Raw genomic sequence first — 23,472 nt, 5'->3', positions numbered from 1 at the left:
TCTGGCAATTTCTTCAATTATTGTTTTAAGTATCCTTAATTAATAGACAAAGTAACTGAGTTCCACAAATGTTAAATAAATTTTATATCCCAGCAACAAATAAGCACAGTGCTAGAAAATATATGGCTATGATGAATATAACCAAGATTAACGAAACACTATAGCTATATTGATAGTGGTGTGATATTACTAACTAGAATTTTAATTTAATTAGGTTTCTTTGGAATAAACATCAAGTGTTAATCAATAAGAAAACTGAAATAATGAGAAATTAGGGAATACACTCAAGATTATATAAAAGAAGAATGTGAGGCAATAAACTTCAGAACCCTGGATTTAAATTACAATTACTCTTCAGACTATGATTTTCTCTCTCCCATATTTAAATTAAAGTTTATTTCCCATCTTATTCAAATAGTAATCAAATTCCAAATTTAAGTTTTACTTACATAGTACAATAAATGTATGCTAAGTTAATGCATGTGTTTAAAAATCTATTTTGAAACAGGAAATTCTACTTTATTTCTCCAACACATGACAAAAATCCAAGTTAGGCTACCAACTCATCTTGGCGGACAATCAGTAAATAACCTCATTTTTAAAAACTGAAAGACAATAACAGGCTATCTTTAACAGTGGCAAAGCAGTTAAAATGCAATTACAAACTACATAACTGGGAAAATTCTAGCTATTTCCTACAGAATAACTAGTATATTAGTGCTTGTTTGAATAAAATGAAATAAAGCTCTTCAGCTTCTGCTCTCTTAGAAATGCACCAAAAGAGTTCAGGGAAGAATCAATACTTGCTAAATGTACAAGGACCAAATCAATAGGGAAAGAAATTGCATTTTCCAACAACTAAGATGGAAAAGGATAAAAAGTATAGGAATAGAAATAAAAAAATATATAATGAAATATGATGTCAGGTTACCATAGGTCCTTGCACCTCTTTAAATCATTAAAACCTTAACCTTGGAAGGGAATGTTGTAAAAACTGGAGTAGAATGTAAGGATCATGAACCAAGATTCATCTTTACTTTTATAAATTATACTCCAATCAATCAATAGCCAACAAGTCACTGAGTCACAACTAGGTGTCCAGTGTCATGGGGAGGAGTAGATGGAAAACATAAAATGATGTCTTTGTCCTCTGTCATTCTGTAACCTATATGAGGTACTAAGGCCAACATACTAAAAGGGAAAAAATCAGAACTTTTTTTTAATGTATTTTCTTTTTTAGTTTATTTTTAGAGAGACAGAGAACACACAAGCAGGGGAAAGGGGCAGAGAGGGAGAGACGGACAATCTTAAGCAGCCTCCACATTCAGTGAGGAACTCGATCCCAGGACCCTGGGATCATGACCTGAGCCAGAATTAAGAGTTGGAGACACCCAGTGTCCCAGAACTTTCTTAATATAAGATTTTGGATAAGAGAGTCTAGATCATAGAAAAGCTAACAAAATAAATATGAAAAATAATTTTTGAAGCTGTTCCAAAAAAACAGAAATGGAAGGAAAACTTCCCAACTCATTCTGTGAGGCCAGCATTACCCTGATTCCAAAACCAAAGACCTCACTAAAAAGGAGAATTATGGACTAATTTCCCTGAGGAACATGGAGGCAAAAATTCTCAACAAGATACTAGCAAATTGAATCCAACAATACATTAAAAGAATTATTCACCACAATCAAGTGGGATTCATTCCTGGGCTCTAGGGCTGGTTCAGTATCTGCAAATCACCACATTAATAAAAGAAAGGATAAGAACCACACGATCCTCTCAAATAGATGTAGAAAAAGCATTTGACAAAATGCAGCATCCTTTATTGATAAAACCCTCAAGAAAGTAGGGACAGAAGGAACATACCTCAACTTCATAAAGGCCATATATGAAAGACCCACAGTTAATATCATCCTCAAAGGGGGAAAACTGAGACTCTCCCCCTTAGATCAGGAACACAAAAGGGATGTCCCCTCTCACCAGTGCTGTTCAACATAATACTGGAAGTCCTAGCCTCAGCAATCAGCAACAAAAAGAAATAAGAGGCATCCAAATCGGCAAGGAAGAAGTCAAACTTTCATTCTTCACAGATGACATGATACTTCGGGAAAACCCGAAGACTCCACCAAAAAACTGCTGGAACTGATACATGAATTCAGCAAAGTCACAGGATACAAAATCAACCCACAGAAATCTGCTGCATACACCACTAATGAAGCAGCAGAAAGAGAAATCAAGGAACCAATCCCATTTACAACTGCACCAAAAACCCTAATTTTAAAAAGAACTGGCAAGAAAAAATAGTTCAAATTAAACAAAGAAGGTGCAAAACCTCATGCTGTAATCTCTGTTAAGTAGAAGCCAAGAGAAGAGTGAAACAGAAGATTTTAGGAATTTGGAGGACACCTAACCCAGCTTGCCCAGCAACATTATGGGAGAAAGAAGGTGAGGAGATAAAATTCTAAAAAAACCTTCTTAATCTCATATCCCATTAGACCCTAATTTGAAACAGAGTAGGTTGAAGGGGTGAGTAAATGGACTGGAGAAAAACAGGATGCAGGGAATGGACAAAGAGCTTGATCAAAGACTCAAACACCATATCAAATATAGAACAACTCTACAATGTGAATAGTCCTATATATTCAAAAAAATAATAAACTTGTAGTTAATTTCTTTTCACAAAGAACTGCAGGCCCAGATGGTGAATTTTATACCAAACCTTTAAGAAAAAAAAAATACCAATCCTACACAAACCCCTTGAAACAGTTCCCAACTCATCACGTGAGATAAGCATTACTTCGATACCAAAGACAAAGGCATAATAAGAGAACTACAGAGCAGTAACCCTCACGATTATAAATGAAAATATTCTCAACAAAATAGTAGGAAATCAAGTTAACCATCATCTGCAGGTTGATCCCAGGAACTGAAAGCTTTTAAACATTTGGAAATCAATCAATGTAATTCATTACATTAACAGAATAGGAGAACATGTACCTGATCGCCTCAACAGACCCAAAAACAAGCATCTGGCAAAATTAAACTCCCATTCATGATAGAAACTTGTTATTGAAAACGAAAGAAATGAGAAACATGTTATTGAAAACTGGAGTAAAGGGTAGTCTTGTCAGCCATGAAAGTGGCAGAGAACATGGCTGAATTGTGCTCTATTATTCAGGAGTGCAAACAGAACTTGTAATGATGAACTTGGAGATTCGGGTGAGATTTCCAATCAACATGCAGAAACCGGGGTAGCCTGATTTCTCCTTGCTGCTTATGGTAAAATTCAAGAGGAAAGAGATAAATTAACGCAGAAATTGTTAAGGAAAAGGGAACATGCGCTTAATAATTTAGAGAATTCTCAACGAATCTAAATATCTGTTCTGAAAACAGAGCCAAGGACATGGCAGGAAAACTGTTTGCTAAAGAGATCAGGCATGTGATTTATGGATTCAATCAACTGTCTCATCAGAAGCCAGGAGTAAAACTTAGTTATCCAGGAAGACTCTATAGAGTACTCTTGCGCCTCATGATGGGGATTCCCATGACATCCATGGAAGACCAAGAAGATTTTCAAGAATTCTATCCCAGCAGATTAAAAGGACAGAGATGTAATGAAATAAAAGAAGAATGACTCTGAGGGCCAAAGTGAGTAGAGTAACTGCTCTGGGGCAAGGCTGCCATCCTGCTGGCCAAGAAGATGGGGCTGTTCCCCTAGTAAGACTGAGGGAACAAAGCAGTACACCATAGGGGTTATTCTCAGGACTTCCAAATGAATGAAATTTGCCCTTCTGGGCAAATTTACACTTGCTTGGGACATATGACCCCTTCCTTCCTTCTAATTTCTCCCTTTGGGATTGGGAGTGTCGTTTTTATCTATGCCTGTCCCGCCATTGTGTTTTATTATTTTTTAATGTGTATTTATTTTTGAGAGAGTAGGAGTGCAAGTGGGGGACAGACAGAAAGAGAGGGGGACAGAGAATCAAAAGCAGGCTCTGTGCTGACAGCAGACAGCCCCACATGGGGCTCGAACTCAGGAACCATGAGACCATGACCTGAGCTGAAGTCAGACACCTAACCGACTGAGACACCCCCCATCACTGTATTTTAGAAGCAGATAACTTGTTTTCTAGTTTCACAGGTCTTTGGATGGACAGTAATTTTGGCTGAGAATGGATTATACCCAGTGTCTCACCCATACTTGATCCAAATGAAATAAAAGATGAAATTTTGAACTTTTTGAGATGATTATATTTAGATGAGTATTTTATACTTAAAGTTGATTCTGGAATCGTTAAGACTTTAAGGACTGTTAGAGTGTGGTAAATGCATTACCCACATGAGAAGGACATAAATTTTCCAGGGCCAGAGGAGAACTGTTGTAGGTTGAACTGCATCCCCAAAAAGATATGTTCAAGTCCTTACATCTGGTATCTATGAATGTGATCTTATTTGGAAACGGTCATTACCGATACAACCAAGATGAAGTCACACTTGAGTAGGGTAGACTTCGTTAATTATAACTGGTGCTTTTATAAAAACAGGAAAAGAGACAAAGAGACACAGGGAAGAATACCAGGCAAAGACTGGAAATACCCAGTTGCAAATGAAAGAATGCCAAGGACTGCCGGCAGCCACCAAAAACTAAGAACAGGCAAGGAGGACTTTTTCCCCCAAAGCTCTCAGCGACACCATGAGACCACCAACATCCTGATTTCAGACTTCTAACATCCAGAACTGTGGAAGAATAAACTCACGTTTTCAAGCCACACTGTCTCCTGTAATTTGTTACGCTAGCCCTCAGGAACTAATACAAAAAGTGACAACATAAGCGAATTCTGTATATAAGTAAATATAATTCTGCAATTAAAAGGCACAAAATATGGATACAAAAAGCTGGGTGAATATCAAGCTTTATGCTCATCAGAATCTTGGTCACAAAAGAATATACACTATCTGATTCCACATAAAAGCTTCTAAGACAAACTTAGGTGCAGTGACAAAAAGCAAATGAATTCTCTTCTGGGGCCAGGAGTGGTGCAATTACCTGCAAAGAGCACGAAGCAACTATTTGGAATGATGTAATTATCCCAGACCTTGAGTGAAGTGGCAGTTACACAAGTAAGTTCAACTGTCAAAACAAATTGCACTGGAGACTTAAAATGTGTGCCTTTTGTTTATGTAAATTATACCTCAATACAATTGATTGTTTTAAATGTCAAATAAACAAAAACTTGTAAAAGCCATACTGAAATTGGTAAAGTTGGGAAAACAGCCACACAGATGAAAAAGAACTCATTTCTTTCACTTGCAAAGATCTCATACAATCAATAAAACTAAGCTAAACATGAATTTCACAAGAGGAAAATGGACGATATGAATAAGTAATTCATTAAAACACACACACACACACACACAAAGCAGCAAAGACAGAAAATATGCTTACCCTCCCTTACAATTAAAGATAGGCAAATCAAAACAAGACATTGTTTTTCACCTATCAGATTGGCATAAATCTTAAGTTTTAGAATATCTAGTGGCGTAAGAGTGGGCCTTCTCATACTGTTTGGCATCAGTGTACTTTCCTGAACCCTTTTTGAAGGGCAATTTGGCAACATGTATGAAAATTTACAACACATGCCCTGTCATTTAAGAGTTTTACTGCTATAATTTACTGTACAAATATACTCACAAAGATGACAAACTATGTGTACTAAGGATATTCTTCAAGATTCCTTGGAATAGTTAATATTTGGACAAACCACGTAGCTTATAATACACGGGACAAATCACAAAAAAAGCTGCAATGAAATGCTACACAGTACAATGATTTTAAAAGAATGAATAAAGCAATACATGGCACAATTTTACATGTAATCTCAATTTTACAAATAAAAAGGACATCATAGATATATAGATACAGATGGTGACATATGCGTTTAAAACTAGGGGGAAAATTGAAGACCTCTTTGAGTAGCTTTTAGAAGTTGGACCTGGGGAAAGGTTAACTTTTCATTTTATATTTGCCTACACAATTAGATTTCTATCATACTATTTTCACCCTTTTAAATGGGCAAATATGAAAAGGGAAAAAATAGAACTTTAAATGATGAATTGCATACTATACATGAAGAGCTCCTTAGGAACATCAGAATACAGGGAAATCGTGCCTAAATTCTTCAGAGACAAAATAAGGTTTTCTGTGGTTACAAAAGTCCTCTCTAGAATTATTCTTTTATGCTTCCAGAATTTCTTACAATCAACTTGCCAACTGTTCTGCCCAGTAAACTATAAGCGATTCACAGACCAAAAATTCTTTGATGACCTACCAGCAATGTCAAACAGGAAGGACAGAACCGTTCCTAGAAGTCAGTATGTTGGAACTTCAAATGCCACAGTAAATTATGTGTCTGTGGCCACAAAATAGCATGACTTTTCAATTAATTTGAATAATATCATTGTGAGGGGTGGAAAATAAGAGGAGGAGACTTTTGAGGTCACAGAAGTATACTGAGATCTACACTCTGAAACTCAGTTTTAGATAAGGTAACAACTCCTCTGTCTCAGTTTCTTTATTCAAAAAATGGAAATTATACACTCATTTGATTTTTATGAGAACTGTATCAGATAAATTTGTACAGCACGTGGTACAGTGTCTGATACATAAGAGTCACTTAATAAAGGAAAGTTATTACCACTGTAATTGTCACTGAATTACCTTTTCTATCAACTAGACCATGCATTCTCAATGGGGGCAATATCACTCTCAAAGGAGGAAAACTGATTCTTAAAGGACAAAAAGCTTAACTATTACAATAGTTTGTGGCTCTTCTAAAACTCAACTTTTTCCAACAAAATATTATTCCTTCATATTTAATTTCTTTCTTAAAAATAACGAGGGGTTCCTGGCTGGCTCAGTTGGTAGAGCATGTGACTCTTGATCTCGGGGCTGTGAGTTCAGGCCCCATGTTGGGTGTAGACATTACTTAGAAATAAAATCTTTTTTTCAAAAGGCAATAATGAAAAGAAAGTTGGAAAGAATGAATTAGGCTAATGACTTGCTTAAGAATTACATACAAATACTGTTATCAGCTTTGTAAATTTCAAAGAATCAAATGTTTATACAAATTAAAATTAATATCCTGAAGTATAAAACTACAGAAATAGTGCCTGTTCCCATCTACAAGCCTGAATGATTACAATTCATATATGCAGCAATAAAAAGAAACATAAAAGAAAGGGGATCGGCCTTCAGGACATAGTTCTGTAGACAGCACGGTCTATAAGGAAATTTACATTGGCGGGTGTTAGCCAAATATAAATCACAAATACTTGGAATTAAACCATTGGAAATCTTATTCCAAGCAAAGCAACAAGCAAAGAGTGTTTAATCTCAGCTACTATTGTTTGAAGACTGATTGTATGAAATCAGAAGTAGCCATAAAATAAATAACTTCTGAGTAGTAAGAGATATAGAATAGAAAAGAACTGTTTCTTTAATCATGCCACAAAAGGCTTTCTTTTTGCTTTCTGCCTCCTAAAGTAGCAAAATACCAATTTGAAAGCCAAAGACAAAAATGGACTGCTTTAAAAATGGACAGGATCATTGTGTACGGTCCTCTGTTGCACTCTTGCACACTAAGTTGACCTGACTGCTGAGTTCTTCGATGGTCTCTATTTTCATCAAGGACTACAAGGACTAAGACCTACTTCAATGGCTCTGTAGTCAGCAGTGAGGGAAAATTCCAAGCTAGGTACTCTGGGCTTTGGTTTCTAGCTATGGTTTGAACAGAGTATAACGAAGGGAGAAATAAAAGAACACAGAGTAACCAAAGCCATTTTAAAAGAGAACAAAGTTGGAAAAACTCACACTATCTGGTTCCAAAACTTACTATGAAGCTATAGTAATCAAGGCAGTATATTTGGGCATACAAGTAGGAACAAAGATCAGTGAAATAAAACAGGGAATACAGAAAATACTCCCACATATATATGGTTGACTGGTTTTCAACAAAAGACTATCCTTTCCAATTCAAAGTATTTCAATGGGAAAAGTATTCCCTTTTATTTTTTTTTTTTTTTTTTTTTAAATTTTTTTTTTCAACGTTTTTTTTTTTTTTTATTTATTTTTGGGACAGAGAGAGACAGAGCATGAACGGGGGAGGGGCAGAGAGAGAGGGAGACACAGAATCGGAAACAGGCTCCAGGCTCCGAGCCATCGGCCCAGAGCCCGACGCGGGGCTCGAACTCACGGACCGCGAGATCGTGACCTGGCTGAAGTCGGACGCTTAACCGACTGCGCCACCCAGGCGCCCCAAAAGTATTCCCTTTTAAACAAAAGGTGATGGAATAATTGGGTATCCATATGAAACAAAATGAGCCCTGCCCCTTACTTCCTACCATACGCAAAAAAATAACTTTAAATGAGTCAAACAGACCCAACATAAGAACTAAAACTAAAAAATTCCTAAAACACAGAAGTAAATCCCATGACTGGGGCCAGGCAGAGGTTTCCCAGATAGAGTTTGAAAGACATAAACCACAAAAAGAAAATAACTGAACTTTACCAAAATTAAAAACTTTTGCTTATTGAAAGCCTCACCATTTAAAAAAAAAAAAAAAAGGAAGAAAAGGCCAGCTATAGACTGAGAGAAAATATCTGTAAAACCTGTATCTGAATATGTTGTGCCCAGAATACACGACTAGGACTACAAGCGCCCAACAGAAGAGTTGAAAAGACACCGTACCACAAAAGACAGGTCAACGGCAAACATTAATAGTCACTAGAGAAATGCAAATCAAAACCACAAAGAGACATCACTAAACACACACTGAAATGAAAGGACCGATAATACCGAATACAAGGAAGAATACAGAGCAAGTAGAATTCTCATACACTGCTGGTGGGGATATGAAAAGGTACAGCCGCTTGTGAAAACGGTTGGCAAGTTCTGATAAAGTTAAACATACAGTCTAGCAATTTCACTTCTAGATATCTACCTAGGAGAAATAAAAGCATGCCCTGTAAAAGGGCTTATATATGAATGTTTACATAACTTATGTTCATAATAGCTAAAAACTAGAAATAATACAAATAAATGTCCTTTAACTGGTGAATGGATAAACGAACATATAATGGCATAACACTCAGCCATGAAGAAAAACTGCTGATTCAGGTTAACAACATTAATGAATCTCAAAAGCACTTTGCTAAGTGATAGAAGCAGACATCAAAGGTAACATTCCATATGATACTGTTAACACAGCAGTCTAGAAAAAATATGAAACTTACGGAAAATAAATCAGTGGTTTCCAAGGAGACTGACTGCAAGGGGGCATGAAAAACCTTTCTGGGGTGATGTACATATTCTAGATCTTGACTGTACTGGTTACAGGACTGCATATTTGTCAAAACCATTAAAACATATGCAAAATTGGAGGGTTTATTAAATGTAAGTTATACCTGAATAAAGCGGGATTTTTTTTTAGAAAAGAGAGAAAAAAGGAAAACAGGAAAGAAAAATTGAGGGACTAATTCAGAGATTCATCATCTCCAGATGATATTCATAGTGGGAAATCTAAAATGAAAGGACAAAGAAACACTTATAAAACAAATCTCCGGGACCGAAGAATATGGGGTACTGAATGCTTAGTATAGCAAATAAAAAATATACTTACACCAATGTGCATCTTTGTGAAATTTCAGAATACCAGAATAAACAGAAGGTCCTAAAAGCTTTTTGGAAAGAGAGTCAAATAGATTGAAGCAGAAATGAGAATGGCTTAGCACTTTTCACATTGGGTTGGAAGATAAAGACAAATGAAGAAAGCTTTCAAAATCTTATTTCCAACCTATAATGCTGTATCACTTTTGTCAGTTAAATATGAGAACAGAAAAAAGGTAGCTTCATATATTTAAGATCCCCCAAAATTTTATCTTCTATGCATTCTTCCCTATAAACTATCAGAGAATTTGTTCTATCAAAACTAATACCTAAACTAATAGTAGGATGTGGGTTTCAAGAAATAGGACATTCAATATAGAGAGGGAAAGATTCCCAGGATGTTGCTAAAGAAAAGCTTTAGAATGATAGGTGTGGAGAGCAAACATTCCATTTTGGATGAAAAGAGATGGGGTAGGGTACGAAGGAACTTTAAGAAGAATGCCTCCAAGACAACTACTGTCCCCAAGGAGGGAAAAATAGAATAAAAGAACTGACACACACATCTATGTTGATAACAGATTAACAGCCCTGGAGAAGGGCTATAATGAATGGGTGATAATCAATTTTTAACTTCAGGGAAAACAAGAAGTAGTCAAGAAAGGAAATACAGTCAAAGCATATAAAGCGGCTCAATTTAGAAACAATATTTACATGGCAATTAAAATAAAAACTCTGAATAGTGATTTTTTTTAATGTTTATTTATTTTTGACAGAGAGAGACAGAGCATGAGCAGGGGAAGGACAAAGAAAGAGGGAGACACAGAATCTGAACCAGGCTCCAGGCTCTAAGCTATAAGTATAGAGCCCAGTGCGGGGCTCGAACCCACGAACCAGAGATCATTACCTGAGCCAAAGTTGGATGCTTAACCAACTGAGCCACCCAGGTGCCCTGATTTTTAAAAATTATAACATTATTGGGAGGAACAGGGACAGAAGTAGAAGGTGGGAGATCAATAAACAAAATCTAAAATTGAAAAAAATCAGTATTTTCAGAAATAAATAACAGAAGAAAGAGTTAAAAGTTTTAAAAAGTAGATGCCTCTATGGAGTCGGAATTAGGTATGTAAAAGGTCAAAAAGTGGTCTATTATTTTTTATTTTGAGGCTTGTATTTCCTTTTTTTTTTTTTTTTAATGTTTACTTTCAAGAGACAGACAGAGAGAGAGAAGAGAGGGGCAGAGAGAGAGGGAGACACAGAATCAGAAGCAGGCTCCAGGCTCCGAGCTGTCAGCACAGAGCCTGACGCAGGGCTCGAACTCACGGACCGCGAGATCGCGACCTGATCCGAAGTCAGACACCTAACCGACTGAGCCACCCAGGCATCTCTTGAGCCTTGTACTTCTGACTTTTCAAAACTAATTATACATGTATAACTTTAATAAAAAATAAAAATATAAAAGGAAGGATTCACCATTCAAAGAACTGAGCCGGATAATCTGCCAGTGCAGGCCTACTATGTGGTTTTGGCTCTTAATGCCCTACAGAAACTAGTGGACCAGCTGTCTGCAGATACCTGCCAACTAGGCAGTCACTGAGGATCCCATTCCTATCTCATTCAAGACCACTCAAGGGTTAAGTCAGTGCTATCAAGATGTTCCATATCACTCCACACACTTCATATCAATTAGACACTTTGTGTTAACCCAACTTAGCCCAGGTCAAAGCCTATGCTAGAATTACACCTGGTGGACCGCCAACAAGGTGTATCAGGCTGATTCCAATAATAACCTTTTGAAGGAATAGAGTGGCAGCCTGAAACCACACAGTGCTATACTATATCGTACCTTCCAGAAGGGTGGAAAGAGGGAGCATAAGTTCAATGAAATATAGGCCAGAGCTCAGTATGCACATCGGTGTAAAATAACGAGTGAACAGAGAGAAAGTAAGCAAAGCCATGAAATAACAAATCTACAGAGCTTTCTGTTGGTCCAAGTCATTCTATTTTTTTGACAGAATTCCCACTGCCTTACATTTAAACGTGAGTATCCCAATATCATATAAATGAGGTGGAATTATTCCTTTGAATTTTCTACACCACATTCATAAGAATACATGGGATATTTTTTGCACATAAGTATGTATGTGTGTGTATGTGTACTCCTTTATGTGAATATATAGAATTAAATGTCACTTATTTCTTATTAGCCATTTTCAGTCTTAATGTAATAAAATTCCTGCAATGTGCAAGTCATGTTTCTCCATGAATCTAACATCCTAATTTATTTGGTTATACTGATTCACCTTTAGCTTTAAGCACTCTTATTTATGTACTAGTCTATAGATTCCAGCGATCCATCAATATTACTCTGACAGGAGAGACATCGCCAAGATGATGGAATAGGAGACCCCGTCTCCATCCTCCCACAAAGATCAACAATTAGACAGCTATCCAAGCAAAAACAACTCTGGGAGAGCTCAGGAATCCACTTGAGCAACTTCAGCAACAGAGTGAACCAAACACCTGAAAATAACCACCCAAAAAGGAAAATACAGCTTCATTTGGTCTATATCATCTCATCACCCAGGACACCCCAGCCCAGCACCAATAGGAAACGCCACAGCGACAAAGAATTTCCCTCACCAGGAAAGGGAGAGCAGGGTGAACAAACAGCTCCCCAGCCCTTTGGGGCACCACCTGAAAGACCCACTTTGGTTTCACCCCACCTAGAGACTGGTAAGGCTGAGACGTACAGAGATGGCGAGGAACAAGGACTAAGAACAGGGGCTCCCGGTATAAGCCTTGTGGCCCAAGTGCGATCACAGTTTCAACTGACCTGCTCCCCAGAGGATCTCAGCAGCTTTCACCACTGAAGAGATCAATGGCCAGCACAGCCCCCACAGGCCCCCTCCAGATTTCACCAGTTCTGCCCCTCAGGCACTTGTGTTTAAACGTACCAGCCACCCGATCCCTTCCCCACTGCCTCCCACCCGTCCCTTCTGAAGACCGGGATCCACACCAGCAGCTAACGCACGGGCCTGTAAAGCTGTGCGAGCGCAAGATGCCAGTCTAGACGTTTGTGGCTGACCTCCACCACGCACGCTCAGGGCCAGCATCTCTGGCTACGTACCTGCACTCAAAGAGCCTGCCTCTCGTCACCAGGCTCTACTGCCACATGTAGGCCCACGGCAAGTTCTTGGTGCCATGGCACTGCACGCTGACCGCCAAGGCCCCTACGGCCATCTGTAGGCCCGGATTCAGCCTGACTTCTAGTCACCAGCCTGCGCCATGGGGCTCACCTGTGGCTAGCCAGAGGTGCCAGCTGTGCACCTGAATGCTCCCAGCCCAACCCTCACCATGGCCTCCACTGCCACGTGCACGCCTGTGGGAATACCCTGCAGCCACGGGGTGCACGCCAACAGACAGACCCACTGACGATTGTGGGCGTGATTCCGACCCAATTTCCTGTCACTGGCCTGCACCACCGGGCTCACTGTGCTTCTACATGCTCTCAGCCTGACTCCTGACAACAAGCCTCCACTGCCGGGCAACCAAGGTGAGACCCAGCGGCCACGGCAGTGCATGCCAGCAGCCAGGGTCCACCTAGCTATTTGATAAAACACACACACACACACACACACACACACACACACACACACTCTCTCTCTCTCAGAAATAAAATTTTCTAAAGTGTATTTTTAAAAGTCATGGACACTAATGGCTTTTCTGAAAAAAAGAACTAGCATGTGATAGTTCGGGAAGAAAAATTAGGAAAATCATGGGCTCACCTTGCTCCATGGACAAACTAAGATAACAGCTCTATCTGTACAACTAACTCTGAAAATGACCTGTAGCAGAACAGACCTTCCACAGTTAGTTGTGGAGAAAAGGCCATATCAAAAAAGGTATGAGGGGCAAAGACACAGTTAGGAACTAAACTCCTGGCAGGACTATCCACAAACAGGAGGGGCACCACAAGCACAGAGAAGCAAAAGGATCAGACCCCACACTAAGCACCCCAGGCACTGGGGACCTGCACTGGAAAGATCAGTCTCCAAAACATCTGGTTTGGAAAACCACTAAGGCTTAACTTTGGGAGCTTTAAAAATCAGGGGTGCTTGGGTGGCTCAGTCACTTGTTCATGATCTCACAGTGGGGTAGGTTCGAGCCCCACGTCGGGCTCTGTGCTGACAGCTCAGAGCCTGGAGCCTGCTTCCGATTCTGTGTCTCCCTCTCTCTCTGCCCTTCCACTCGTGCTCTGCCTCTCAAAAACAAATAAACGTTAAAAAAATTTTTTTTAATAAATAAATAAAATCAGTAGGGCTTAACTCCAATAACTCTACAAATTAGTGAGCTTAATGCCAAAAGAGCTAGAGGACAACAGGAAACTGAGTCTCTACTCTTTAAATATCCAGCATAATAAATAACTCAGCCTTAGACACAGCAAAGAAGCAGCATTTTGAAAATCACCTGAGGTATATGTGAAGGTTTACTGACTACTCTTGGAATATGTGCTGGAGGGGTAGGGATCTTCAAGAGATTTTTCCAGAAACAAAAGTGCTGCCAGACGCCATTTCTCTTTCCCACCCCCAGTCTAGGTAGCCAGATGTTTGTGGGAGCCAGTGCTAACACGCTCCTATCTACTTTGTTAGCACCACATGCCCTACCCCAGTGTTCCCTTGTGGACCGCCCCACCCAACCTACCTGCCTTAGCAGCATCCCTCCAAAGCAGCTCCTGCCCAGCCATACCACGTGAGGATCCCTGGCAGGAACCAAGAAAATGGGGAGGGGATAGATAACCCCAGACACCAGTGAGCCCTGCAGTTCTCATAGCCCAGCCTCCTAGCTGGCTGCCAAGAGAGCAAGCCCTGTCCTTCGGTGCACCTGCAGCTGAGGTGGGAAGCAAACTGCAGACAGCTAGTCTTACTGCTGGCCCCATCCACCAAGGAGCCTAGAGTGACGTCAGACAGGCCTCTCAACAGCACGAGGACCCTGCCCGGTGCACCCACAGTGGGCAAAATGGGTCACTGCAACTGAGTTAGGCTGAAGGCAACCAGTGGCTCAGTCACAAGAGTAGCATACATGCAACCCACACAGGACACCAACAGTGCCTGATTCTAGAGACCAGGAAGGACTGTGCTAACAGATAAGTCATGACCTCTTCTACACAAGACCACTACTCTCAAGACGGGCAGATGTAGCTGATCTATTCAATACACAGAAACAGAGTTAGACAAAGTAAGGAGACAAAGAAATGTGTCACAAATGAAAGAACAAGACAAAAATCCCAGCAAAAGAGCTAAATGAAACAAGGATAAGCAATATGCCTAAGAAAAAATTCAGAGTAATTGTCGTAAAAATACTCACTGGACTTGAGAAAAGAGTGGATCTCAATGAGGACTTCAACAATGAGCTAGAAAGAACGAGTCAGACCTGAAGAGTTCAAGAAGTGAAATTTAAAAGTACACTAGAGGTGATTAAAAGCAGACTAAATGATGCAGAAAGATAAATTAGTAATCTGGAAGACAGGGCTTTAGAAAGCAACTAAGCTGAACAGCAAAAAGAAAAAAGAATAATAAAAAATTAGAATAGGTTAAGGAAGGCCAGTGACATCATCAAGCATAATAACATTTACATTATGGGACCCTCAGAAGGAGAAGAGACAAAGGGACAGAAAACTTATTTGAAGAAATAGCTGGAAACTTCCCTCATCTAAGAAAGGTAACAGTCATCCAAGTCCAAGAAGCACAGAAGCCCCTAACAAGATGAACCCAAGGAGGGCCACACCAAGATACGTAATAATTAAACTGACAAAAAATAATGATAGGAAATGTTTAATGTGGCAAGAAGAAAGAAACAGTTACATGCAGGGAAATCCCATAAGGTTATCAGCAGATTTTTCAGCAGAAACTCTGCAGGCCAGCAGGAAGTGGCATGATACATTTTAAGTGCTAAAAGGAAGAAACCTCTAACCAAAAATACCCTATCCAGCAAGGCTGCCATTCATAATGGGCAAGACAAACAAGTTAAAAGGAGTTCATCACCATTAAACCAGCCCTATAAGAAATGTTAAAGGGAATGCTTTCAATGGTAAGCAAAGACCATAACTAGAAGAAAATTATGAAAAGAAAAAGTTCCACAGGTAAATATAAACTATAGTAAATGTAGTAAATTAATCATTTATAAAACCAGTATGAAGGTTAGAATACAAAAGCAGCATAATCGATTATGACTGTATCTAAAAAAAATCAGTCAAGGGATACATAAAAAGATGTAAAACATATGGAGGAATAACATGGAGGAATAAAAACTTAATGCTTTTAGAATGTGTTCAAACTTAAGCAACCTCAACTTAATACAGACTGCTATACACATAAGATGTTATATGAGAACCCAGTGGTAACAACAAATCAAAACCTATAATACATAAAAAAAAAAGACAAAGAAAGCCAAACATAAACTAAACAATGCCATCAAACCAAAGGGAATACAGAAGAAAGAAAGAAAGAAAGAAAGAAAGAAAGAAAGAAAGAAAGAAAGAAAGAAAGAAAGAAAGAAAGAAAGAACTACAAAATAATCAGAACACTAACAAAATAGCAATACCATTTGACATACCCATCATTAAATTTTTTTTATGCTTATTTATTTTGAGAGAGACAGACAGCAGGGGAGGAGCAGAGGGAGAGGGAGACAGAGAATCCCAAGCAGTCTCTGTGCTGCCAACCGAGATCCCAAAGGGGGGCTTGAACCCACGAACCACGAGACCATGACCTGAGCCGAAACCAAGAGTCAGACGCTTAGCCAACTGAGCTACCCAGCACCCCAAATTGCTTTAAATGGACTAAATGCTCCATTCAAAAGACACAGTGTGACTAAATGGATTAAATAAAAAAAACCTCATCTAATATGTTGCCTATGAGAGACTCACTTCAGACCTAAAGACACACACAGACAGAAAAACATGTACTGTGTAAACGGAAGCAAAAAAAAGCCTGGGGGAGCAATGCTTATTAAACAAAATGAAGTTTAAAACAAAGACTGTAGCAATAGACAAAGAGAGCACTACACAAGGATAAATCAACCGAACAAGAGGATATAACAACTGTGAATATCTATGCACCCAACACAAAATGCCTAAACACATAAAGCAAACATTAAGAGATATCAAAAGAGAAATTGACAGTAATAAAATCATAATGGGGGACTTTAACACCCCCACTTACATCAATGGATAGATCATCCAGACAGAAATTCAACAAAGAAACAGTGGCTTTGAATGACACATTAAACCAGATGGGCCTAACAAATATGTACAGAACATTCCATCCAAAGCCAGCAGAATACAATGGTAACACTGTAACCCGTGTAAAATACACTGGTAACTTTTCAAGTATGCACAGACCATTAACCAGGATAGATAACATATTAGGCCACAAAACAAGTCTCAAAAAATTTAAGAATACTCAAATTATATCAAACATTTATTCTGACCACAATAGCATGAAACTAGAAATCAATTATAAGAAAAAATCTGAAAAGAACACAAATACATGGAGACTAAACAACATGCAACTAAACAATAATGGGTCAACCATAAAATCAAAGAGGAAACCAAAAACTGCATGGAGACAAATGAAAATGAAAAGATAATGATCCAAAATCTTTTGGACAAAGCAAAAGCAGGTCTGAAAGAAAAGTTTATAGTGATACAGGCTTATCACAAGAAACAAGAAAAATATCAAATAAACAACCTACTCTTATACCAGAGGAGCTAGAAAAAGAAGAATAGTCAAATCTAGTAGAGGGAAAAAATACTAAAGATAAAAGCAAAACTGAATGAAATAGAGACTAACAGAATAACAGAAAAAAAAAAATCAATGAAACTAAGAGCTGGCGATTTTACAAGATCAAGAAAATTGATAAACCTTTAGCTGGATTTGTCATAAAAACAGACAGACACATAGAGAAAAGACTCAAACTCAAAAATGGAAAAATAACAACAAACACCACAAAAATACAAAGAATTATAAGAAAATATTATGAAAACTTAGATGCCAACAAATTGGACAACCTAGAAGGATAAATTACTAGAAACGTATAATCTCCTAAAACTAAATCAGAGAGAAATATAAAATTTGAAGGGACCAATTACTAGTAATGACATTGAATCAATAATCAAAAATCTCCCAACAAAGCCCAGCACCAGATGGTTTCATAGGCAGAATCTACCAAACGTTTAAAAAATAGTTAATACCTATTCTTTTCTATTCCAAAAGATACAGGAGAAAAAGTTCCCAGTTTGTTCTACAAGGTCACCATTATCCTGATACCAAAGCCAGACAAAAGCACTACAAAAAAACAACAACAAAAAAAAACAAAAACAAAACTACAGGCTAGTATCTCTGATAAACGTACATGCAAAAATCCTCACCAAGTATTAGCAAACCAAATTCAACAATATATTTTTAAAAAGTATTTACAACAATCAAATGGGATTTATTCCAGGTATAAAAGAATGGCCCAATATTCACGAATACATCACACTAACAAGAAGAAAGAAAAATAACATTTGATCATCTCAATAGATGCATAAAAAACATCTGATAAAATACAACAACTGTTCATAATTAAAAAAAAAAAAAAAAAACTCTCAGGGCACCTGAGTGGCTCAGTCGGTTAGGCATCTGACTTCAAGCTCAGGTCACGATCTCGCAGTCCGTGAGTTCGAGCCCCGCTTCTGGCTCTATGCAGACACCTGAGAGCCTGAAGCCTGCTTATGATTCTGTGTCTCCCACTCTCTCTGCCCCTCCCCCACTCATGCTCTGTCTCTCTCAGTTTCAAAAATGAATAAATGTTAAAAAAAAATTTTTTTTAATTTTAAAAAAGCTCTCAACAAAGTGGGTTTAGAGGGAACATACCTCAACATAATAAAGACCACATATGACAAACCCACAGCTAACATCATAATCAATGGTGTAAACATGAAATTTTTTCCTCTAAGATCAGGAATAAGACAATAAAGTCCACTCGCACCACTTTTATTCAACATAGTACTGAAAGTTCTAGCTGCAGCAGTCAGACAAGAAAAAGAAATAAAAGATATCCAAATAAGTAAATAATAGGTAAATCTGTAACTATTTGCAGATGACATGATACTATATTTAGAATACCCCAGTCTCCAACAAAAAACTATTGAACTGGTGAATGAATTCACTGAAGTTTCAAAATACAAAACTAATATACAAAAATCAGTTGCATTTCTATACACTAGTAACAAAGTAGCAGAAGGAGAAATCAAGAAAACAATCTCATTTACAACTGTACAAAAAAAAAAAAAAAAAACCTAAGAATAAATTTAACCAAGATGCTGAAAGACCTATTCTTCGAAAAGTATAGAACACTGAACACAGAAATGAAAGAAAACAAATGGAAAGATACTCCATCCTCATGGATTGGAAGAACTAATATTGTTAAAATGTCCATGCTACTGAAAGCAATCTATAGATTCAATGCAATCCCGATCAAAATACCAACAGCATTTTTCACAGAACGAGAACAAGACTAAAATTTGTATGGAACTACAAAAGACCTCAAATAACCAAAGCAATCTTGAGAAAGAAGAACAACGTTGGAGGTATCTCAATTCCAGATTTCAAGATATACTACAAGCTACAGTAATCAGAACAGTATGGTACTGACACAAAAACAGACACATAGATCAGTACAACAGAATAGAGAGGGCAGAAATAAACCCAATCTATATGATCAATTAATCTACAACAAAGGAGGCAATAATATACCATTGGGAAAAGACAGTCTTAAATAAATGGTGTTAGAAAATTGGAGAGCTACATACAAAGGAATGGAACTAAACCACTTTCTTACACGATACATAGCAATAAACTAAAAATGTATTAAAGACCTAAACATGAGACCTGCAACCATAAAATTCCTTTAAAACAAAACAACAACCAAAAGAAGGCATTCATCTCTTGGACATCGCTGTTACCAACATTTTTCCAGCTATGTCTTCTCAGGCAAAGGAAACAGCAGCAAAAACTATTGGGACCATACCAAAATAAAAAGGTTTTGCACAGCAAAGGAAACCATCAACACAACAAAAAAAGGCAATGCACTGAATTGAAGGAGATACTTGCAAATGATATATCTAATGAGGGGTTAATATCCAAAACATATAAAGAACTCACAACTCAACACCAAAAAAATAAATAATCTGATTAAAAATGGGCAGAGAACCTTAATAGTTATTTTTGCAAAGATGACCAACAGATACTTGAAAGATATTCAACATCGCTAATCATCACAGAAATGCAAATTAAAACCACAATGAAACATCACCTCGTGCCTGTCAGAATGGCTAGTATTAAGAAAATAAGAAGTAAGTTTTAGCAAGGACGTGGCGAAAAGGGAACCTTCGAGTGGCGACGGGAACGTGGCGAAAAGGGAACCTCCATCTACTGGTGGAGATGTCAATTGGTGCAGCTGCTGTGGAAAACATTACAGAGGTTCTCAAAAAAATTAAAAATAGAAATACCATATGACCCAGTAATGCCACCAAAGGAAACAAAAACAGTAATTCAAAAAGATATATGCACCCCTATGTCTACTGCAGCATTATTTACAATAGTCAAGATACGGAAATAATCCAAATGTCCAACAACAGATGAATGGATAAAGGAGTGGTATACACATGCACAGAATATTATTCAGCCATAAAAAAGAATGAGACCTTGCCATGTGCAACAACGTGGATGTACCTGGGAGGCACTACACTAAGTGAAATAAGTTAGTTAGGGAAAAACAAATTCCGTTTGGTTTCATTTATACGTAGAATCTAAAAAACAAAACAAACCAAAACAGCAGAAACAGACCCATAAACACACAAAAAAACTGGTGGTTGCCAGAGGGCAGGGGGGAGGGGGAGGGGCAAAATGGGATGGGAGCGGTAGGTCCAGGCTTCCAGTTACGGAATGAGGAAGTCACAGGGATAAAAGGTACAGCACAGGGAATACAGTTGGTGGTATTGTAATAGTGTTACATGGTGACAGATGGTAGCTACAACTTCTAGAGAGCACAGCATATAGAGTTGTCAAGTCACTACGCTGTGTGCCTGAAACTCATATAACATTGTGTGTTAGCTATACCTCAATTTTTTAAAAGGGTAACAAAATTTAAGTTGTAAATAAAAAACAAACCAGCTAAAATGTATTGAGCACATTGTAACGTTTTTACAAGCATCTCCTGAAGTGATCCTCTCACAACAATCTTGTAAGGTAGCTACGTCATAAAACCTTTAAAGTGGTGGTCCCATTTTACAGATGAGAAAACTAACAAAATGAGTGTCACAAACATGAAACATGGCTTTGAAACCTCAATATAAACCCTGAAAACGGGACATGTGCTTTATGTCACTGAAAGATTAAGATATCTGAAAACTTCATGTAGAAATCACTGAACCAATGACTCATTAACTTAGTTTCAACTTGAGTTCGGATTTGGGGCTGTCCCCACTCTCTCAAAATTCACCTTTCCTTGGGATCAACTCTGAGGATTCTTGGACAGCTTGCATTTTTAACATCGCCTCTACTTTTGAACTTCAGCTCCTTGCTACTAACAGAATGTTTCCTCTAATTCCGATTCTTGATATGCCCTCTGGGTTTAAGACTTGTGTGGGAGGGGAGTTGTACAAATGGATCCTCACTTTCCTTTGAAGCAGAAGCAAACTGCCCAGAGAGTGGCCCAGTCTTGGATGCACTCCCTTTGGCCTTGCAAGCCTCCTTCTGAGTGCTGCAACGGAGCTGCTGGCAAAGCATAGCACAGCTGACATCTTGTGGGCATAAACAATAACTACACCGTTCCACCTGGATTCCAAGACTCTGAACTTGGCTGTATTCTCCAAAACACAATAGGCTAGCACTTCATTTTTAAAGCAAAAGCCAAGACGGCGTAACATTCTTAAATTTCTTCCGAAGCTTCATTCAGTCTTCTACCTCTCAATGCAAGTCTCGTGAAAAAAAAGTTTAATCATTTGAATGTTAAAAGAAAAAAATCACTTTCACGGACCTTTTGAATGACTTAATATTGCTTCATAAAATACAAACAACTCAGTTCTATCCCTCAGCCTCTTTGCATATCTCCCTACATGTGTGGATCTGAAGATAAGGGGTAAAGAAAAAGCATTTGCAACCATCCAACACACATTTACTAGGTGCTTACCATGTTCCACGCAACAGGCTAGAACTGGGAGAGAAACATGATATAAGATGCGATTCCAAATCTCAGAATCAATGCATATCAACCCATTTATCTTAAATAAGAACATTACCCAGTCGTGCATTACCAATTCATGTATGTCACTCTCAACTTCTTTTTCCCAATATCATCTGGGCCCAGCCGGTAGTGTCATTATAGTAATGTAACGTATGTAGTAAAACCGCTAAAAATCATATGCTACATGCCATATTTTCCCAAAAGTTCCCAGCTATTGCGATTTCCCCAATTTCCTTGATACATCTAAATATCATTCTCTTTCCGAATTAAAAAGAAAAATAATTTCCTTCTCTCTCTTCTTTGGGGAGAGCACTAAATAATTTTTTAAACATTTTACCACTCTTTCCTCATATAAAAAGAACAAAGGTGTAGTAAAAGTAGCAGATTTTCAAGCACAAAGGTCTGGGTTCAAATTCTGGCATGATACTGTGCACCACTGATGAAAATACTTTACCTGCCTGCTCTAGATTCTCTCACCTATAAAAAGGGAATAGCAAAGCCAAACTCACAGTCTTTATGAGGATTACATTTAATAAATCTGCAAGACTACCTCAGACACTACTATAAAGTACGCACAAAATGAATTCTTCTCCCCTATTATTTCTCCACAATTTCAGCCCTTTTATGTCAACAAAATTCTCATTGGTCATTACAGAAGCTAACGTAACACCACAGCTTCCACTTTTCAGTGGGAAAAGCATTATCACTTAATGTAAAAAAAGCATACTCTATGTAGAGGCAGTCTTTATCTGGTGGAATAAATAGCAACTCATATGTTTTATGGATTTATGACTCACGCTGAACTGATATTTTTTTATGTAATTAGTTACCTTTAATTACTCAATGCCAAATTTATTTTAGCACCTCCATATGTGGCTCCAAAAAACATTAATTGTTCTACTCTGAGTCAGTTTCAGACAAGAAACATAGACTCCAATGATTTATAAGACTTGTTTCTATACCATCATATAATCATTAGGTGTGAGAAATTTTACTTAAAAGGTTCCCTGGATAAATCCCAGGCAAAATACCCCATGTATTCAAAACAAGCAATTTATAGTCTAATCAAATTTATTTATCCTTCTAGACATGTTTTTATTCATATCCTAATTAAATTTCTTATTTATGCAGCTCGACATAAAAAAAAAAAAACGTCAAATTCTTCACAGCAGTTCTTCAATGCTGAGAATTTTAAAGTCACCTTTTTCTTTTCTTTTCCAAGTTAAAATCATTCCAGCTCCTTTAATTTTTCTTCACAGAGCATACTTTAAGTTTTTCCTTGTTTTTTTTTTTCTGATTTACTTGGATTTCTTGACATTTTACTAATGTATAAAAGATTATAATTTCAGGGCGCCTGGGTGGCTCAGTTGGTTGAGCATCTGACTTCGGCTCAGGTCATGATCTCACGGTCCTGGAGCCTGCTTCCGATTCTGTGTCTCCCTCTCTCTCTGCCCCTCCCCTGCTCATGCTCTGCCTCTCTCTGCCTCAAAAATAAATAAAAACATTAAAAAATATATAT

At 37.9% G+C, this 23,472-nt stretch overlaps 1 protein-coding gene across 1 annotated transcript in view; it reads right to left on the bottom strand.

Annotated features, from left to right (window-relative positions):
* RP1 (RP1 axonemal microtubule associated) overlaps positions 1 to 23,472 on the bottom strand; it is a 202,090-nt gene that overhangs the window by 124,096 nt on the left and 54,522 nt on the right. The window lies entirely within an intron of this gene.

This window comes from Neofelis nebulosa, chromosome 14 (genome assembly GCF_028018385.1).
Source record: "Neofelis nebulosa isolate mNeoNeb1 chromosome 14, mNeoNeb1.pri, whole genome shotgun sequence".
Classification (NCBI taxonomy): Eukaryota; Metazoa; Chordata; class Mammalia; order Carnivora; family Felidae; genus Neofelis; species Neofelis nebulosa.
Note: the sequence above shows the minus strand (reverse complement) of the source record. Positions and strands in the feature narration are given on the sequence as shown.